Below are 16,938 nucleotides of genomic sequence, written 5' to 3' on the forward strand. Positions count from 1 at the left end.
CACTAGCTAGAAATACCCTTGTCTTTTCTTCTTTGAGAAGTGATTTTGTCCCATACTGTTCAATCACTGTAAAATCTATATTACGCCACCTAGAAATTTTGTTGTCTTGCCACTGACTTTTTCAAAATATTTTTAATAAGAATGTCATTAGCTTGAATGTTTTAACTATATACAATTTTCAATGTTCTAAATGCACTGACAGTCACTAGTGGAGCTCAATCCTAGACTAATAAAGCTGTAGCATAGTCTTGGAATGTTCTGTCTTGGACACAGGACCTTAAAATTAGCCGAAAGCATCAAAATGACAGACAAACTAAATCATGGACCAATTTAATCTAGACAGGTGTTGTGAGGCAAAATACTTTTATTTAAATGGTATTGGCTGTAAAGTAGGCCCTAGACAGTCAAGCAGCTTGATCAAGTGTTTCTGTAAAATTAGTTGACATGGTGTTTCTATCATGCTTCAATCGACGCTTTAATCTTGATCAAAACTCATTTATAAGTTATTTTTTGATTTGGGTTGTACAGTGTCTGGTGAGAAAGATTTGTGAAATGCATTCTAGAACAGACTTGGCCTTTCTTGCCTTGACTTTGGTTGTCCTTAAGAGAAAACAAAATTATTAGAAAATGCTCTAGATCTAAGCTCATGGTTAGAATTCATTCCTAGCACAGTTAATTTCTTTTTTTCATGACACCGTATACTCTGGGCTTTGATGCATTTGAGGCAATATATATAGTTCTTACTTTCAAGTACAGTATACATCATTTTTTCTTTATGCTGACCAAGTAATATTGAAGTATGTCAGAAATATCCTCGAATTGGTCAAATACATTCATCAAAACGTCTATATTATCTCCTGCTTCTAGGTTTGTCTCATTTTACTTACAAAACCAAAGCAACCCTATTTACTAGACAAAAACCTGCATACAGACCAAGTATTATTTTAAATAGCTCTCCACTGAATTATGAAGAATCAGTGAAGTTTGGGGACTTATTCTAAATTCCAAAATAACACAACTGGATCAAATCACTTAACTCTACAGTCTGTTTTGCTAAGGAGCAATTACGTCATACTTGCTTTCCTTATTATATGCATGGTCATACAGATGGTTCTGTTGAGGATTCACAAGCAGGTGTAGCTGCCTGTATCTTGGACATAAATATGAAGACTCTTCTTCTTCTGTTTCACAGCAGGTGGGCTTTTCAGTCGATACTCTTTAGCCCTTTTCCTTTTGCTTCACTCTGTGGGCTACAGAGCTCCTGGCTTGGTTGTCTCTTATTTGTTAGATATTCTCAGATATCTTTCAGTAGATCTTTTGACTCAAGGAGTTCAAATATAAGGTGATAAATGTCGATTTCTATGCTCTGTGTGCAGGTATAGATGGCTAGGCTCTTGGCTGATAGTGAGTTTGTTTGGTGTTTGAAGCGATTTGACAGTTTACAAAGCGAGGTATGTTGTGCAGACGTCAGCATTTTACATTCAAATAGACAGTGGTCAATTATGTTATTATTCATATTACAAAGCCTGCAGAGAGGAGACAGGGGAACTGAACCATTTGCATTAAGGAACTGATACAAGAATGCAAAAAAATTTAAGCCGTTTATTCCAGAACAAATTCTATGATAAATTTCTAAAAAATACTACTTGGTAAAGGGGGAAATGATAGGATTATTTTTATTAAACATAGTATCTGATAGTCTCCATCGATAAATATCTGTAATGGGGATTGGTCTCCCACTTGGCTGGTCAATATTTATAGCATTTTTTGCTATTTCATGAGACTGATGATTACCACTCGTACCAGAGTGGCTGGAAATATACTGGAAATGAGATCTAATGCCAGTTGAAGCAAGATTGTCAATTGTGCCAAGAGAATGATAAGTATCGACGTCAAACTTATACTGAGGAGGTGAAGACAGCAACTCAAGGCTTGATAAAGAGTCAGAATAAACTACAATATAATTTGAACTATCAATCAAAGGTTGGTTTTCCATAAGGTGTTCTAATACCATGATTATGGCATTTAAATCTGCAGACATTATATATACATTATTATACAATCTCTCACTCATTGCAATTTTCAGGTGAGGAAGGAAAGCAGCACTTGCTACCTTCTCATTCATTTTGGACCCATCAAAAAAGATTTGGAAATGGTTTTTATAAGTAATTGTATTAAGTTCAGCAAATTTTTTCTGGACAAAAGCGATGGGGGTTAAATCTTTATTCCACTTTGAGAAATCAGTATTTATTATGGGGATTGACCAATTCCATGGAGGGGATTGGGGGAAAGTAGGTGCAATAGACTTTGCGGATACAGGGAACTTCTTCTGAATATTCGCGTACTCATCTGCAATATCTCTATACATGGCTGGATTTCTTAACCGATTATGTAAAGTGTGTGAGCTATTTGACTCAATTGTTGTAAGATGTTTCATCAAGAGAAAGCTAAATCTCTCCCTGCTTGTTGTTAACCCATTCTCCATAAGCAGAAACTTGGTGATTGTGGGTTTCCTAAGACCAAATATGAGATGCATTATATCATTTTGTGTTGTTTCAAATTTTTGCATCAGGGTCTTTGCACATGCACCATAGACGATGAGCCCATAGTCAATATGGGGTCTTATATGTGATTTATAAAATTGGAGTAAGGTTTTCTCCTTACAGCTCCAGGGTGTGGAAAGAAGTCTTTTAGTATACTTGTTTTTCTATAGCATTTTTTTATTGTGTTTGAAATGTGGAGGTGGAAGTTAAGTTTTTGGTCAAGCATGAGACCTAGGTAGTTAATATGATTATTTTCAGGAATAGTTGTTCCATTTAGAGTCAGTCTTGTATTAAAATGCTTTCGCTTTCGGTGAAACTGGGTTATTTTTGACTTTGTAGGTGCAATGAGTAAATCTGTAGACTGAGAAAATTTTTCACATTGGAATAGTGACTTATGCAGCTTTGACTGTGCAATCTCAAAGGTGTTGCCAGATGACCATAGTACCAGATCATCAGCATATTGTAGATTCGTGTGGGGGAGGTTCATTTCCCAGAGATATAGGGCAAAGAGGAGGCAGCTGAGGACTGCTCCCTGAGGAAGGCCTTGTGGTTATTGTCTTTTGAGGTGATGAGGCTGAACCTGCACAAACAATGAAACTTCGCAGTTCTATGAACGAATTTGTAAAAGATACTAGCTTGGGGGGTAGTCCAAGGTTTGCAAGTTTATTTAAGAGGATATGGTGGTTCACATTGTCATATGCCCCTTCAAAATCTAGGAAAGCTGCGACCAGGACATTATTTTTTGAGAATGATCATTTATTGCATTTGTTAATAATATGAAAGCATCTGTTGAGGCATGGTGTTGCCTGAAACCCGTTTGAATATGACGGATCATATTATTATTTTCAACAGATCAAAAGAGTTGATGATAGACCATTTTCTGGATTGTAATCCCGGCTACATGAGTAATCAGTATAGGCCTATAAGACTCGGATGTCTATTGGGGTTTATTTTTCTTTAGGATGTGTAGTAGGGACGAAAATTTCCAGATATTGGGGAACGTAGATGAAGCCAAAGCATGATTATAACAATTTAGAAGTTCCTGTTTGTATGAAGGGGTGAGATTCTTTATCCGTGTAGGATGTATATTGTCATAGCTACCGCTAGTCTTGGTCCTAATATGATGTATTCCATTATTCATTTCCTGGATTGAAAATGGACTCGTTATATACTCAGATCCTGGGCGTTATCATTATCATTATCATTGTCATAGTGGGTATTATTATGTATAAGCTCATACAGGAGTGGGTTGGGGGAAGTCTTTTTCCCACAGATGTGGCTTATAACTTTATGGATAATTGGCTCATGTGTTTCTCTGGAGAGATTATTTGCAAAATTATTCCAGTAGTTATATTTGGCATTTATTATAGTCCTTTTTAGATTAGATTCTGCTTGTAATTTCTTTAAATGTGTAGTAGGTGATGTTTTTTTTTTTTAGGAATGTTCTCCTAGCTGCCTTTTTTGTTCTCCATTTATTTTGGCACTCATTTGTCCACCATGCTTTGGGAAAATTTAGGGAAATGATTAGCTGTATTTATTAGTAAAGATGCCAAGAGTTCAGCTTGTGTGTCAACTGTTGCGTTTGAAATGCATGAATTTTAGGTGAAACTTGTAATTTCATCATTTAGCTTATTTTGGAACATAGGCCAATTCGCTGTAGTGTTGATATATTTGGAGGTATGTGATAGTTTCAGCAGGTTCATTTAGAGAGCAAACTATGGCAAAGTGGTCAGTACATAGACTATCAATTTTATTTATACATATTTTATTCACAATATTTAATGACACAATTTGTATGTCAATTGTGGAGAAACTGCCACTTTTGGGGTTGAAATATGTATTCAGGTTTGGAGGGGTAGCAACAGCTAAATCAATATTATTTGAAGTCATACGCTCAATGAACTTACCAGCTTTATTTGCTGTTTTTTTCCCCCACAAAAGGCTGTGGGCATTAAAGTCTCCACAAATAATGATATTTTTCAACATATTATGAATATTCATATAACTGAAGAAATCCACGACATCTGTAGTTTGGCCATTAGGTTTATACAAGCTTATTATGTAATTTTTTTTGATATTCAGTCAAACACTGATACCAATTACATCAATATCATTTACAAAATCTGGAAAGTTGATGCCAACGAATTTTAGATTATTATTAATTATTAAGGCTACTCCACCTCCTTTTCTCTCTGATAATCTATCCTTTCTCAGGATAGTATATTCCAGAGACTTAATTTGTTGATTTTGGTTTAAATGAGTTCCCTGGAGGCAAGCAATTTCAATGGAATTATTATTCATAAAAGATATTATTTCATTTTCCTTGGTTTCGGAGAGTGATCGTATGTTCCACTGAAGTATTGATATATGTTGCGTTGTTAACTTAATTTTTATATGACTGGGTATCAATGTTCAGATTTGTTAATAATAGAACAAGATCTTTTTTGCTTGAATGAGCAGATGATTAGGGATGTAGATTTTTGCCAATTCAGCAATGTTTTTTGTTTTCTGTTGTTGTTGTATATTCATGGCCTGAACTGCAATGCAGTTTAGAATGAATAAGCATATATTTGGGGTTTGCATGTTTGGCTGTGCATCCAGTTTGTCAGTCAAGGGATTAATTCCTGGTAGTGTTTCTGGTTTGTTTCTTGTTGGGAAGGGGTGCCAGGCTGACCTCATCTGACTAGGCAAGGATGCTTTGTTGGCTTGGTGATTCTTTTTTATAGAGATGTGAGCTAGGGGGCTTAAAGGATGGTGTTTTGTAAGGGGTACTTGATGCATTGGGAATGTTTGACTTGGGAGTTTTGTTTGATTTCAATATAGGCTCTATTTGGTTTGATTGGGCAGCATTTGCTTCCATAGCTGCAAAAGGGTATGGAATGGCCTTCTCTGTTGCTATTTGGAGTGTTAGTGCTCTTTTCTTATATGCAGGGCATTGTGATTTATTTGTGGATTCATGTGGGCCTTACAATTGATACATGTAGGCTGAGTGTTGTTGGAAGTTGTCAACTCTTTAGGATGGGAGCATTTACAATTACTACAGGCTAGGAGAATTTCATTGCATTTATTTGTTGTGTGTCCCAGTTTCAGACACTTCTGACACTGGATAGGCTTTGGCTTGTATTCCTTGTGTGGTTTGATTTGCCCAAATAGGAATAACTTTTCTGGGATGTTAATTTTTCTCCATAAGTGTAAAAAAGAAAGATCCACTTGTTTTTAATCCATTAGAGTTGGGTTTACCCAGTTGAGTTACATCTGCTACAGGGATTGTGTTACCAGCCCTATCTGAGAGCCCTTATTTTAACTCCTGAATTGGTATTTCTGGGGGAACATTATATACTACTATTTTTGTTGGGGATTGTTTTGGGTTCCATTTAGATGAATTAATTGGGGTATTCAGAAGAGATTTTATATTAATTATTATATCTGCTGATTTCTGATCTTGGACAGCTATTAGCAAAGATCCATCACAGTGAATGTTAAGAGAGAACATTGATTTTAACAATTTGAAAATTGCAACCATATTTGTAGTAATCTTTGTTATTTCAAAGGGGGTATTAGGAAAAATTTTGAGGCAAATTTCTAAGTTTTGGAAAGGAGAATCTTGGGCAGGGGGAGGGGATATACTTTTGATTGGGGACGTTTTTTCCAATTATTTTGAGCTACGATAAAGGACCTCTTTAAACTTAATCTAATATATTGGAACATTAGCTCCAACACTGATCATTGTCCTATTCTCAGAATTTGAGCTTTCATGTGGGCTTTGTGATAGAGAGCTTGACCAGCCAAGATGGGGCAAATGGATCAATTTCATTAGTATTTAGGGTGGGATCCGGAGGGACTTTTTTTTTAGGGGGAATTCTTTGCATTGCCTATTGGACTTAGCTCTCATCTAAACAGGAAAGAATAATAGTATGATACAAGACCGGCTGTACTCTACTGTGGGGGAAACTTTACTATCCACAAAACAAACACCACAGTATGGCCCTGAGGTGGATTTTGAGCACGATTGGTTCGGTACAACTACTGATAAATCGAGACAATAATTCACAAGAAATTTATTTTTAAATTTCTTAAAGTGTTGCTGTTGTGTGAATATTGTTGGCCTTAGCCAAGTAATTCATCAGTATTTTCTGCGGAATTATTTGCAGTATGACTTGCAATTTATGCTTCACTTGGTCAGGAGACCTCTTCAAGGAACATTCTATTCCTTTTAGTTTCCATTTCCTCAATTCATCTATTAAGCCAAACAAATTATCATGCTAGTGAGCATGACCTGAAAAGTATGTGCCAAAAACATTGGTTATCTGTTTTCAACCAGATGTTTTATTCCACTTCTTCTCATACCTAGCCATAAAAAAATCAATTATAATGAAATGGCAGACACTATTTCAAATAAGGCAGCAGACATCTCTCTTCTAAGAAATGTTAGGACCAAAAATATTGGAGATGTTGATAGAACTTGAACAAGAACTGTTTACCATGGTATTGTACATCCTCCTTTCAAGTCTAAGGATTTTAATAAGCTTTATTACAAGCTAAAAAGCAGGAACTATTTTAGTTAATGCAGATCTTAAGTGCGACCAGAGTTCCCCCTGCAGAAAGTGTCATTGGATACTGGAAAACACTCAGTATGTTCTCCTTGAGTGTATTACAATGGAACAGGATTCTAGGAGACTGAGAAGCTACTGCCACCAATTGCAATCCCTATAACATTTGATGCTCTTATCAATTGGTCCCTTTCACATGGTTTGGAAGCCTCAATTTATAGGTTGATGATAAGGATCCTAAAGAGATGCCATCATTAATAGTATTATGTTGATTGTAATCAGCTTGCAGATATTTTGACATATAGTTAGGGACATCCAATAAGCAAACAGATCCTGAATCGTACTGATTGTAATCAGCTTGCAGATATTTTTGACATATAGTTAAGAACATCCAGTAAGCAAACAGATCCTTGAATTGTATGATCACATCATCAAGTTGCTTGATATGGGGGTGTCTGCTGACATGATTCTGCTTGACTTTTCTAAAGCTTTTGACAATGTTTCTCACAAACAACTTGCAATTAAATTACGTGCAGTTGAGCTTGAAGAGAAATCCCTACTCAGGATCCTTAATTTTCTTTATTTGTGATCTCAATGTGTCCAGTCATTTGATGACTCTGGTAATTTTATTCTTTTTTACTCTATACATATTCTTTGTGGAGTTCCTCTGGTAAGTGTTTTGAGTCCTACACTATTTAATATGTTCATCAATGATGCTCCTTCCATTATAAGCTGTAAGTTAACTCTTTATGCAGACGACCTGGAGCTTCTTGAACCAACCTTGTCCTGTGAAGATCATGCCCTTCTACAAAATAATCTTCAACTGCTGGGTCAATGGGCTGAGGCTTGGCTTCTTGAATTCAATGTTGCCAAGTGCCATATCATTCACTTTGGCAAATTGAATTTGGTAAACTGTTGTTCTAATTTTTTCTTAGGCACATCACTCGCCTCTGTAAATAGTGAGCAGGGTCTTGGTGTCACTATTGACAATGAACTGCAATTCAGCACTCATGCTAAGAGGTCTGCTGCTGGGGCTAGTTCAACTATGGGACTGATTAAGCGTACTATCAGTCTTTTATATAAGGGACTTGTTCGCCCTAAGCTTGAAGTTGGAATGTCTCTTGCTTCCCCATATTTTAAAAAAGACAAATGTTCTTAAAGATGTACAGAGACTTGCCACCAAAATTATATCTGGCATGCGGGAGCTTTCCTACGCTCTAAGACTATCAAAGCTGAATCTCCCTACACTTGTTTACAGGAGAAACAGAGGGGATGCCATTTTAACCTACAAGTTATTGAGGGCTAATACTCTCGCAGCATTATTCCCTACCATTGGAACCAAGTCAATAACTAGAGGTCATCACTTGAAACTTGTCAAGCAGTCTAGAATATCTAGAGTCCGCACTCAATTATTTTCATCACGAATTGTCAACAGTTGGAACAAACTATCTAATGAAATAGTTACTGCTAAATCCGTTGATGTTTTCAAACGAAGGCTGGAGGCTGAGTGGTCATCCAGAGAGTGTAAACTCATTTTGGATGCATCTGATCATGGAACAGCACCTGGTCACTAAAGAACTTTGTATACAACTCAAGTCATCATTCCGGAGCTAAGAAAGAAAGCCTTAGATTGCTCCTAGCTGCAGCTTAAGGTAATAAGTATTTCAGGGGATTTGAAAGGGTCAATGGATACCTTTTCAGCAGTCACACACCTTGAAATCATATGAAGAAGAAGAGATATGCTAGATCATATCTCTTTAATTATATCTTCTATTCACAGTTTTAACATTTCATCCCCAGCCCCTTCCTCCTAACAGTCTTACAATCCTATGCTATATAGAAAAAAACTAACATAAATAATTGATTAATTCTATGATTTGCTGACACATGCAGCATAATATAAAGTAAAAATTTAGTCATCTTTTATGCTCTTTTTTATATATCGTAGGGGTATGTGTGAGACCGTTATGGGGAGGAGTGATGGGGATAGATTGGGTATTAATGCAAAATTGCAGCTCTTGAGAAGGAAACATTGCTTCCACTATACTTCACCCCCCCCCCCTAAAGAGCAAATATAGAGCACAAATTATATACTTGCCATATGTCACTCTTATTTCAACTTTAAAGGCCTATCTGTAAATTGAATTAATGCTCACAAAATCCCCTTAATTAAACACGACAGGAATTACCTATTTTAATTGTTTTAAATGTCTATCTTAAATTACATAAGATGTTTAATTTTAGATCATTAGCATAACCCACCCCAAAAATACCCGTATTTGGGTATTTATAGAGGACAAAGTCGGCACTTCTATGTAACTGCTGGTCAAAGATGTGGTAAAACTTTGGATCTTACACTCATCCAAATGATTTCATCATAATCTGAAAGGTAGAGAGTATGAATTATTTGGGGAAACGATGATTGCATAAAGATAACAATATTCAGCCTCCGTTTTTACCTAAGGGCTGGTTATGAGAGCAAAGTTGACATTTCCATTTAAGCATGCTTTTTTCCACAATAAACTTTGCCATCCACTAACAATAGTTCTGAATTTGTTGGGAACCAACTGAATTTGGGCTGTCATGAAGTTTACTTTTTAATCCCTAGCAATGACAAAGACAAAGCTATATTTATCGCTGCAGAAAATGCTTATGCTTCTACTTCAAACCAAGTACTAGATTACTACTACTACTACTAACGACTCACCGCAGTACCAAGCCGCCTGAGGCCAACACAGCTACGCAAGCTCCTCCTCCCCCCCAGTCTATTCAAAGCCTCCCTTTTTACACCCGCCCACGAAGTTCCCTTTTCCTTTAAATCGTTCTTTATGACGTCCTCCCACCCCAGACGAGGACGATCTGCTTTCCGTTTAGCCCTAGACGGTTGTTCGGAAAGAACAATCTTCGGCAATCTATCATCCTTCATCCGCACAACGTGCCCTAGCCACCTCAACCTTTTTTTCGTTATGGCCCTAGAGAGCGGTATTGAACCACATTTTTCGTACAGCCTATTGTTTGAAATACAGTCAGTCAGCCGGGTACCCAGAACAATCCTTAAGCAATTTCTCTGAAAAACATCTAGCAAATCTTCATCTGCTTTTCGGAGCATCGATGCTTCAGAGCCATATTTCACCACTGTCATCACTGTAGTTTCTAATATTCTAATCTTGGTTTGCAGACTTATCTTCCTATTCTTCCAAGCTTTTTAACTGTGAAAAAACACTTTGAGTCCTGGCTATTCTACTTTTAACATCTTCACAGCTCCCACCATCTTTACTAATAATACTGCCAAGGTAAATGAAGCTGCCCACCTGATCAATCTTTTCATTACACAACGTCAGCTTTTTATCTTCACTTATTCCTAGCCTTAGTAACTTTTTAACCTTAATTTTCAAACCTATTTTAGCACCCTGAACTCGCAAAACTTCAATCATTTTGCTCACACTTTCATCTAGGATGCTTAAATCATCAGCATAATCTAAGTCCAGGAAACTTTTTCCTCACCATTTGATTCCGTGGTCTCTCATTGCCTTTCCTGTGCTCCTTAAGACAAAGTCCATCAAAATCATCTATAAGAAGGGGGATAGAACAATACCCTGCTTAACTCCTGATTTAATACAAAACCAGCTGCTAACCTCATTTCCTACCTTAACCGCAGGTCGTAACAACAACTTACAGAGTTTGACCTTTGTTTTGACAATGAATGATCCACACAGGTTCCATTGAAATATCCCTCACAAGAAATATTTTGTGTACCCTCTAGATGTCTAAAATTTCCCTATAAACTTATCGAAAAAAACGACATTGGAAACATTTTTGATTTGACAATTCAAGGTTTTGGCTTTAATATATCTGTCATTGAGCTATTGCATGATTTACTTGATTCCTGTGTATTAAATTGCAAAAGTTAATGATAAAAGATTACAACCTTCATGATGTAAGTATACCTCCTGAATTAGTATCACTGCTAAGAGCTTCAGTTTATTCAGGGACCCTCCTACTGAACTTTTATGGAGATTTACAATTAACTGGTTGGGTGGGGTATTCAATTAACCTATGTACAGGGATTGGCCGCAATGATGCTACAAAAAAAGTGACTTTATTTATTTCACAACTAAGAAAAAGTGACTACCTGGAGGCACTCAGAGCACAGCAGATGAACTAAACAAGTACCAGTTATTGCCTTATGATCATCTTCGCCCTCTAAAAGCCCGTCCGTGAGGTTATGGAAAAGAAGACTGGAAGTATTATTTTACCTTCAATTAATTTATTTGCTCATATAAAAAGAGAACTTTAACAAAAGCACGACTTCAGTTAAGGTGCAAGGAACAAACAACCTTAGTAAAGCAGAACTTTTGAATGTTTATGGACAGGAATAAACCGTACGATTGGTGTCCATCAGTAAGTGGAACAAATCACTGGTAGAATTACATTTAACATTATTAGCGTCATCACTTCTTAGGCTTTTTTGAAAGGCAATCGATCAGTTCTGATTTTCTTTCAAAACAAGTATTTCCACAGATTCAGCATCATTTACCCTTTCCCTTTCTTCGGAATGAGCTTTTAGTGCTGCTTACAGCATGCTTTGAGCCAGACCAATGTTCCAAAAGTCATTCTCTTCTATTGCTTTCTTCAGACATTCTCCTGCTACTTTCAGAAGAGTATCACCTATTTTTTTCTTTTGTTTAGCCATCTCTTTTTTTCGTCGAATGTCTGACTCTCGTTCCACTACTTTCTGCTACCTCTGGACCAGGTTCTTGACTGCCAATTCAGCATCTTTTTTTTTCAGCTCCAAGCTTTTCTTTTTCCAATTCATCCTGTTGTCATCTAATCAGGTAAAGTTCATAGCTAGCTCAAGCTGATCTGGCCAAACACAGCAGCTTGTTTGTGATTAGCATTCTTCTGTACAGACTAGCAAACTAGTCATTAACTGAGCTGAACAAGAAATCTTCACTCCATGTCTGCACTTCCATGGGAGAGCAAAATAACTGCTCTAACTACTCGACCCAAGGCCTCATATTTCACACCACCACCTGGTGTCTTCAGTTCTAGGATCTTTTGCCAATAGCTATTGATTCTTGTGCTGTTTGTGGGTGGTGACACAGGGTCCAACTGTAATAATAACCATTCTCCCTGGACTTTCCCTATGTTCGTCTCAAGTTTTCTTGCAATGTAGAGAACATCCCTACAGCCCATCAGCTGGGAATATGGCTTGGGAAGGCTGACGCAGCTAAGGCTTTTGAAAAACGTGTTGTTCACAGGACATTTTGCCAAAAAATACTGTACAGAAGCTATGACATGCTTTCTAACTTCTAGGGAAAAAAATCCTTATCTTTCTGAGTCACTTTTAAAGAAGCAAGAGCTGTCAGGATCCGCTCATTACATAAAGGTTGCTCAAGATATACTTCTGCAGCACTATCTATGCTTTCAAACCCCACAGCAAGGTGGTGGTTGACATCATTGGTATGTACAATCTGTCTAAGAAGAACTGTGCATAAGTGATGCAACTCAAAATTCGGCACATGAATCAACAGCTCTTGTCATTGAAACACTCCAGTGAATACAGTGAAGGTACTTACAGAACTCACAACAAACACGATTTTAGGTTTGATTGTTGACTTTCTTAGCCTACTGACAATTTTCAGATACTTCAGATTTGAAATAAAGTGGTTTAAGCTTTTTTTCTTTGGCGCAAATTCCAGAAAATATTCAATCAGAGCAGGCAATCAAGCGGTTTACAGCCACATAGTGGGGATGTGCTTAAGGAACTTATGTTGCAGAACCTTAACTTTTAGTAATCTCTGGCTAAAACCGTCATAACAAGCAGGCCATGCGCTGAAGGAATGGTAAACAGCAATTATTGTATCAGAACATTCCTCTCTGAGTGCCTTTAGTCTTTTTTGGAATGCATTATGCACTGCGTGGATGTTGCAGGTACCAATATTTAAAAGACCTTTTGAATGCTGTTTTTTCTTTTTCAAGTCAACAATTGACCAAACTTTTTTATTGACAGCTGGACCATTGCTCTTTAACCACGATTTCCCTAAAAAAGGATAAATTACCTGTGTCAACAAGTATGTCATTTTTTAGCATTTAAATAGAAACCTTCTGGGACAGCACCCAAGAACATAGTTTGAAAGACATTGGCAACACAATTACATGAAGAACCAGTAAAAGAACAGGCTATGGTCCCCAGGACTTGTTTTCTTTCTGCCCTTGAAGCTGAATGTCTCTTGCAGAACATCTGAAGCTTCTTCTCTGGTACAGCATTTCGAGCATGTGACTTGTTTTCAGTTGAAGTTGATCCAGTGAGTCTGAGCTGGCGTGGGTTTAGTATAGACACGCGTTCATCTTGTCTTCCCTTTTAGCGGCATGTTGAAGAAGAGCTTAAAACCCTTTTTGGCAGCTGAGTATCTTTTTGTGTATTTTGCAGCAAAATGAACTGTCATCATCACTACTCTTGGCACACCAATCTTGCACTATGCGTCCGTCCCGTCTTCCCTACCAGTTTTCCAAAAATTTTGTCTTACCCATCACTCAAAGTGACCTGAAAAAAAAACAGGTGTTAGAATGGATTTAGAAAGCCTTCTCACCATCTCATATGCTTATGCAAACAAGTATAAAGTCATAAATTCAATTAAAGACACCTATTACTTCTTATGTTTTGATGTCGCCTAAACTTATGGGTTTTAATTTGTACCCTCTACGGGCAATAGCCAAAGACAGAAAGAGAAGCAGGTACTGGAAACATAACAAGAGCTTTGGCCAAAATGACCATCTTTTAAGCAACCAATTTGGGTGGAAGCTCAGTGAACAGAGGTCTATGAGCAGCTATGGGAGGATTATTTATCAAGAGTGAACTTACCTTTTCTAGGAGCTTGACTGTCCAACATTCTGTTAGTTCCCTAAATTGCTGAAAAATAAAAGAGCTCAAAACATCAACAAACAAGTGACTTTAGTGACAAATTCAGTGAAAAAGTGACATGTCCTAAAAAAGTGAAAAAAGTGACAACAGTCAATCCCTGTATGTACGTTTATTTTTAGATTTCACAATAGCCCTTCAAATTGATCCTGAAGGTTGTAATCTTTTATTGTTAACTTTTACAAGGAATACACAACAATTAAATAACCATATAATAGCTTGACAAAAGAGCCAAGACCTTGATTCATCAAATCATAAAGTTCCCCATGGTTGTTGTTTTCAATAACTTTTACCTTTGTTTAGACTCTGATAAATGTTCTGTTGCATGGAAAAAAGCAGTGGTAAAACCTGTTCATAAGCGTGGATTCAGTAATTGCTGTCCTATTTTAAACATCTCAAATTTTCTAAGATAATGGAAAAAGGAGTTGTTGATTGGGTCCAGAATTATTTTAAAAAAAATAACCTTTGCCATATAGCTTAGAATTAACAGAAAATAGGTCTTGCAATACTCAGTTAACAGAAGTAATCAATGATTTTCAAATGATGACTGACTTAGCTCAAGAGTTTGATTGTGTTTACATTGATTTTTCTAAGGCACTTGACAAGGTTTTAATACCTCTACTGCTGTAAAAAAAAAAAAAAAAAAAAAAAAAAAAATCGGATTGGATTGGATTGAGAACTATGGCTTGGATTACAGATGTCCTGACAGATAAGTCACAGAATGTTAGAACAGGTGAAGTTTCATCTAACCAGTGTAGTGTTTTGAGTGGAGTCCCTCAGGGTAGTTGCTTGGGATCAGTTTTGTTTTGCATATTTACAAATGATTTGTCACAGGTAATGGAACATAGCAAAATCAATTTTTTGCAGATGATGTAAAGCTTTATAGCGGCGTGTCTTCCCTAGTTGATGTGGCTCTTCTACAGGATGATTTAAATATGTTAGTTAATTGGTATAATTTAAATTCAATGTTTTTTAATCAAGAAAAATGCTATGTAGTGAATTTTTTATTGAATGCAGTAGCATACTAGTATTCCATTGGTGATAGTGTTGTAACTAGTAAAATTGGGTATTTTACATATTTTACCATAATTTTACAGAACCCTGTAAAATTTATGTTTTACCTATTTTACGTAATTAACGCATTTTACTAGTATTTTATGCAATTTACTGGTATCTTACATATGTTACAAGGGCTTGTGATTTTCACAGCACAAAAGTGCAAAGAGGCTGGCAGAAACAGGCTAATATCGGCTGAAATAAAATTGTATTAGTTATATAAGCTGTTAAAGACAGAAAGGGCTACAAGCAGGATTGACATATGACAAACAAGAAAAATATAATAAAGTTAAATAGCTGAGAAAATGAGGATATTGTCAGACAGTGGACAGAAAAGAAGCAAAAATAACAGAAACAAATATTTTGTCAGGGACTTCTATCCAGCCATCTTCAGTGCTCAAAAAAAAGAAGGAAAACTACCCTTTTGAAGTAACTCTTAAGCAGGGGCATCCTGAGGATACGATATGAAAAAAATAATAAATTTGATTTTTTTTTACAAAACATATGTCTGAAATCAGGCACTGTCCAAGTGCTGAGGTATTACCCTAGGCAAAAGATTACCAAAGGAATAAACTAGACTGTTAATTAAATTGATTAAATTGAAACTCTAGATGAAGGAGCAATACCCTTTTTAAGCCCAGGTAAATGAGAATCATTAAAAATGTTCATAAAATACTGAAAGTGATGCTTAAAAAGAAATGCTCAACTGGTCTTGTAGCTACAAGGCAGCTCTAAAATGTCGATTTTACCCTATATTTCTTAGGGAGTACCTTGTTTTACCAATCTTACTAATTTTACTTACCAAGTTTTTATTTTATGGTAATTTTACAACACTAATTGGTGATGTAGTGATAAGTTTGGTTGATTCCATTAGGGACCTTGGTATTGTTTTTGATAACTAATTGAGTTTTAAAAAACAGGCATTAGTTGTATATGTAAAGTAAACTACAGTTTGCTTTGTATCAAAAGAATGTTAAGAAGGTTTAACCTGCAAAGCTTTACTAAGCTGTATAAGACAATGACACAACCAATAGTTGAATAATGCACATCTGTGTGGTATCTAACAAGAAAATCTGATTCACAGCTTATTAGAAAAGTGCAAAAACAGGCATCATAATTTGTTCCTTATTTGAGGTACTTGCCTTACAAGTGTAGGCTACTGTGTTTGGGCCTATCATCTACAATTCAGGAGGGATAGATTAGACATAGGTAATACATTTTAAATGGTTAAAAGTATTAATAATTTATTTTCTAGGGATTTCTTTCAGTTTAGCAATTATTCACACACACAGGAAAACTCATTAAAATTGTACAAGAAAAGGGTTTTGAGAAAGGTTAGACAGTGTTCTTTTGTAAATTAGTCCATTAAATCATGGAACTTGACCATGTTGTTACTAGACCAAGTTGTTTCAAGAATAAATGTTACAGCTTTTAAAACAGCTTTGGTTGGGACCTCTTTTTGTGAAAGGCAGTATATAGAACCATAACATTTTTGGCATTTATAAAAGCTGTTTTACTCAGTGCCCCTAAGAAGAGTGTCAAGATTTTGCCTCTTTGGGCATTCTGTTGTATTTGTTTTATCTCCATAATGAGTTCAGCCTATGGGATTTATTTATTGTTGTGGTACCAGTAAATGCCCAGGGGTACAATTTTAGTTTTTTGTATTTTGTTTATTGTCTATTTGTAACAAGACAAGTCTATGGCTTACTCTTGTTTTTTTAAGATAAAAATAAATAAACACGTTTAAAGGGACAATTTAGACTTCTAGAGGATAAGCAAAATATTCATTATGAGGGGTATGTCAATGGAACTAGAATGGATTGTATGTCATTCAAACAAAGGTCAAACTCTGTAAGTTGTGGTTATG

The 16,938-nt window shown here is 36.2% G+C and overlaps 2 protein-coding genes across 2 annotated transcripts in view; one reads left to right on the plus strand and one right to left on the minus strand.

Moving 5' to 3' along the window:
- The window catches only part of Alr (Evr1_Alr domain-containing protein Alr), a 160,384-nt gene that overhangs the window by 38,370 nt on the left and 105,076 nt on the right, over nucleotides 1-16,938 (plus strand). The window lies entirely within an intron of this gene.
- LOC148954597 (developmentally-regulated GTP-binding protein 2) overlaps nucleotides 1-16,938 on the minus strand; it is a 43,975-nt gene that overhangs the window by 24,339 nt on the left and 2,698 nt on the right. The gene's annotated exons all lie outside the window — the stretch shown is intronic.

This window comes from Artemia sp. Qi Xiang Cuo, chromosome 3 (assembly GCF_049724085.1).
Source record: "Artemia sp. Qi Xiang Cuo chromosome 3, ASM4972408v1, whole genome shotgun sequence".
NCBI classification, from domain to species: domain Eukaryota; kingdom Metazoa; phylum Arthropoda; class Branchiopoda; order Anostraca; family Artemiidae; genus Artemia; species Artemia sp. Qi Xiang Cuo.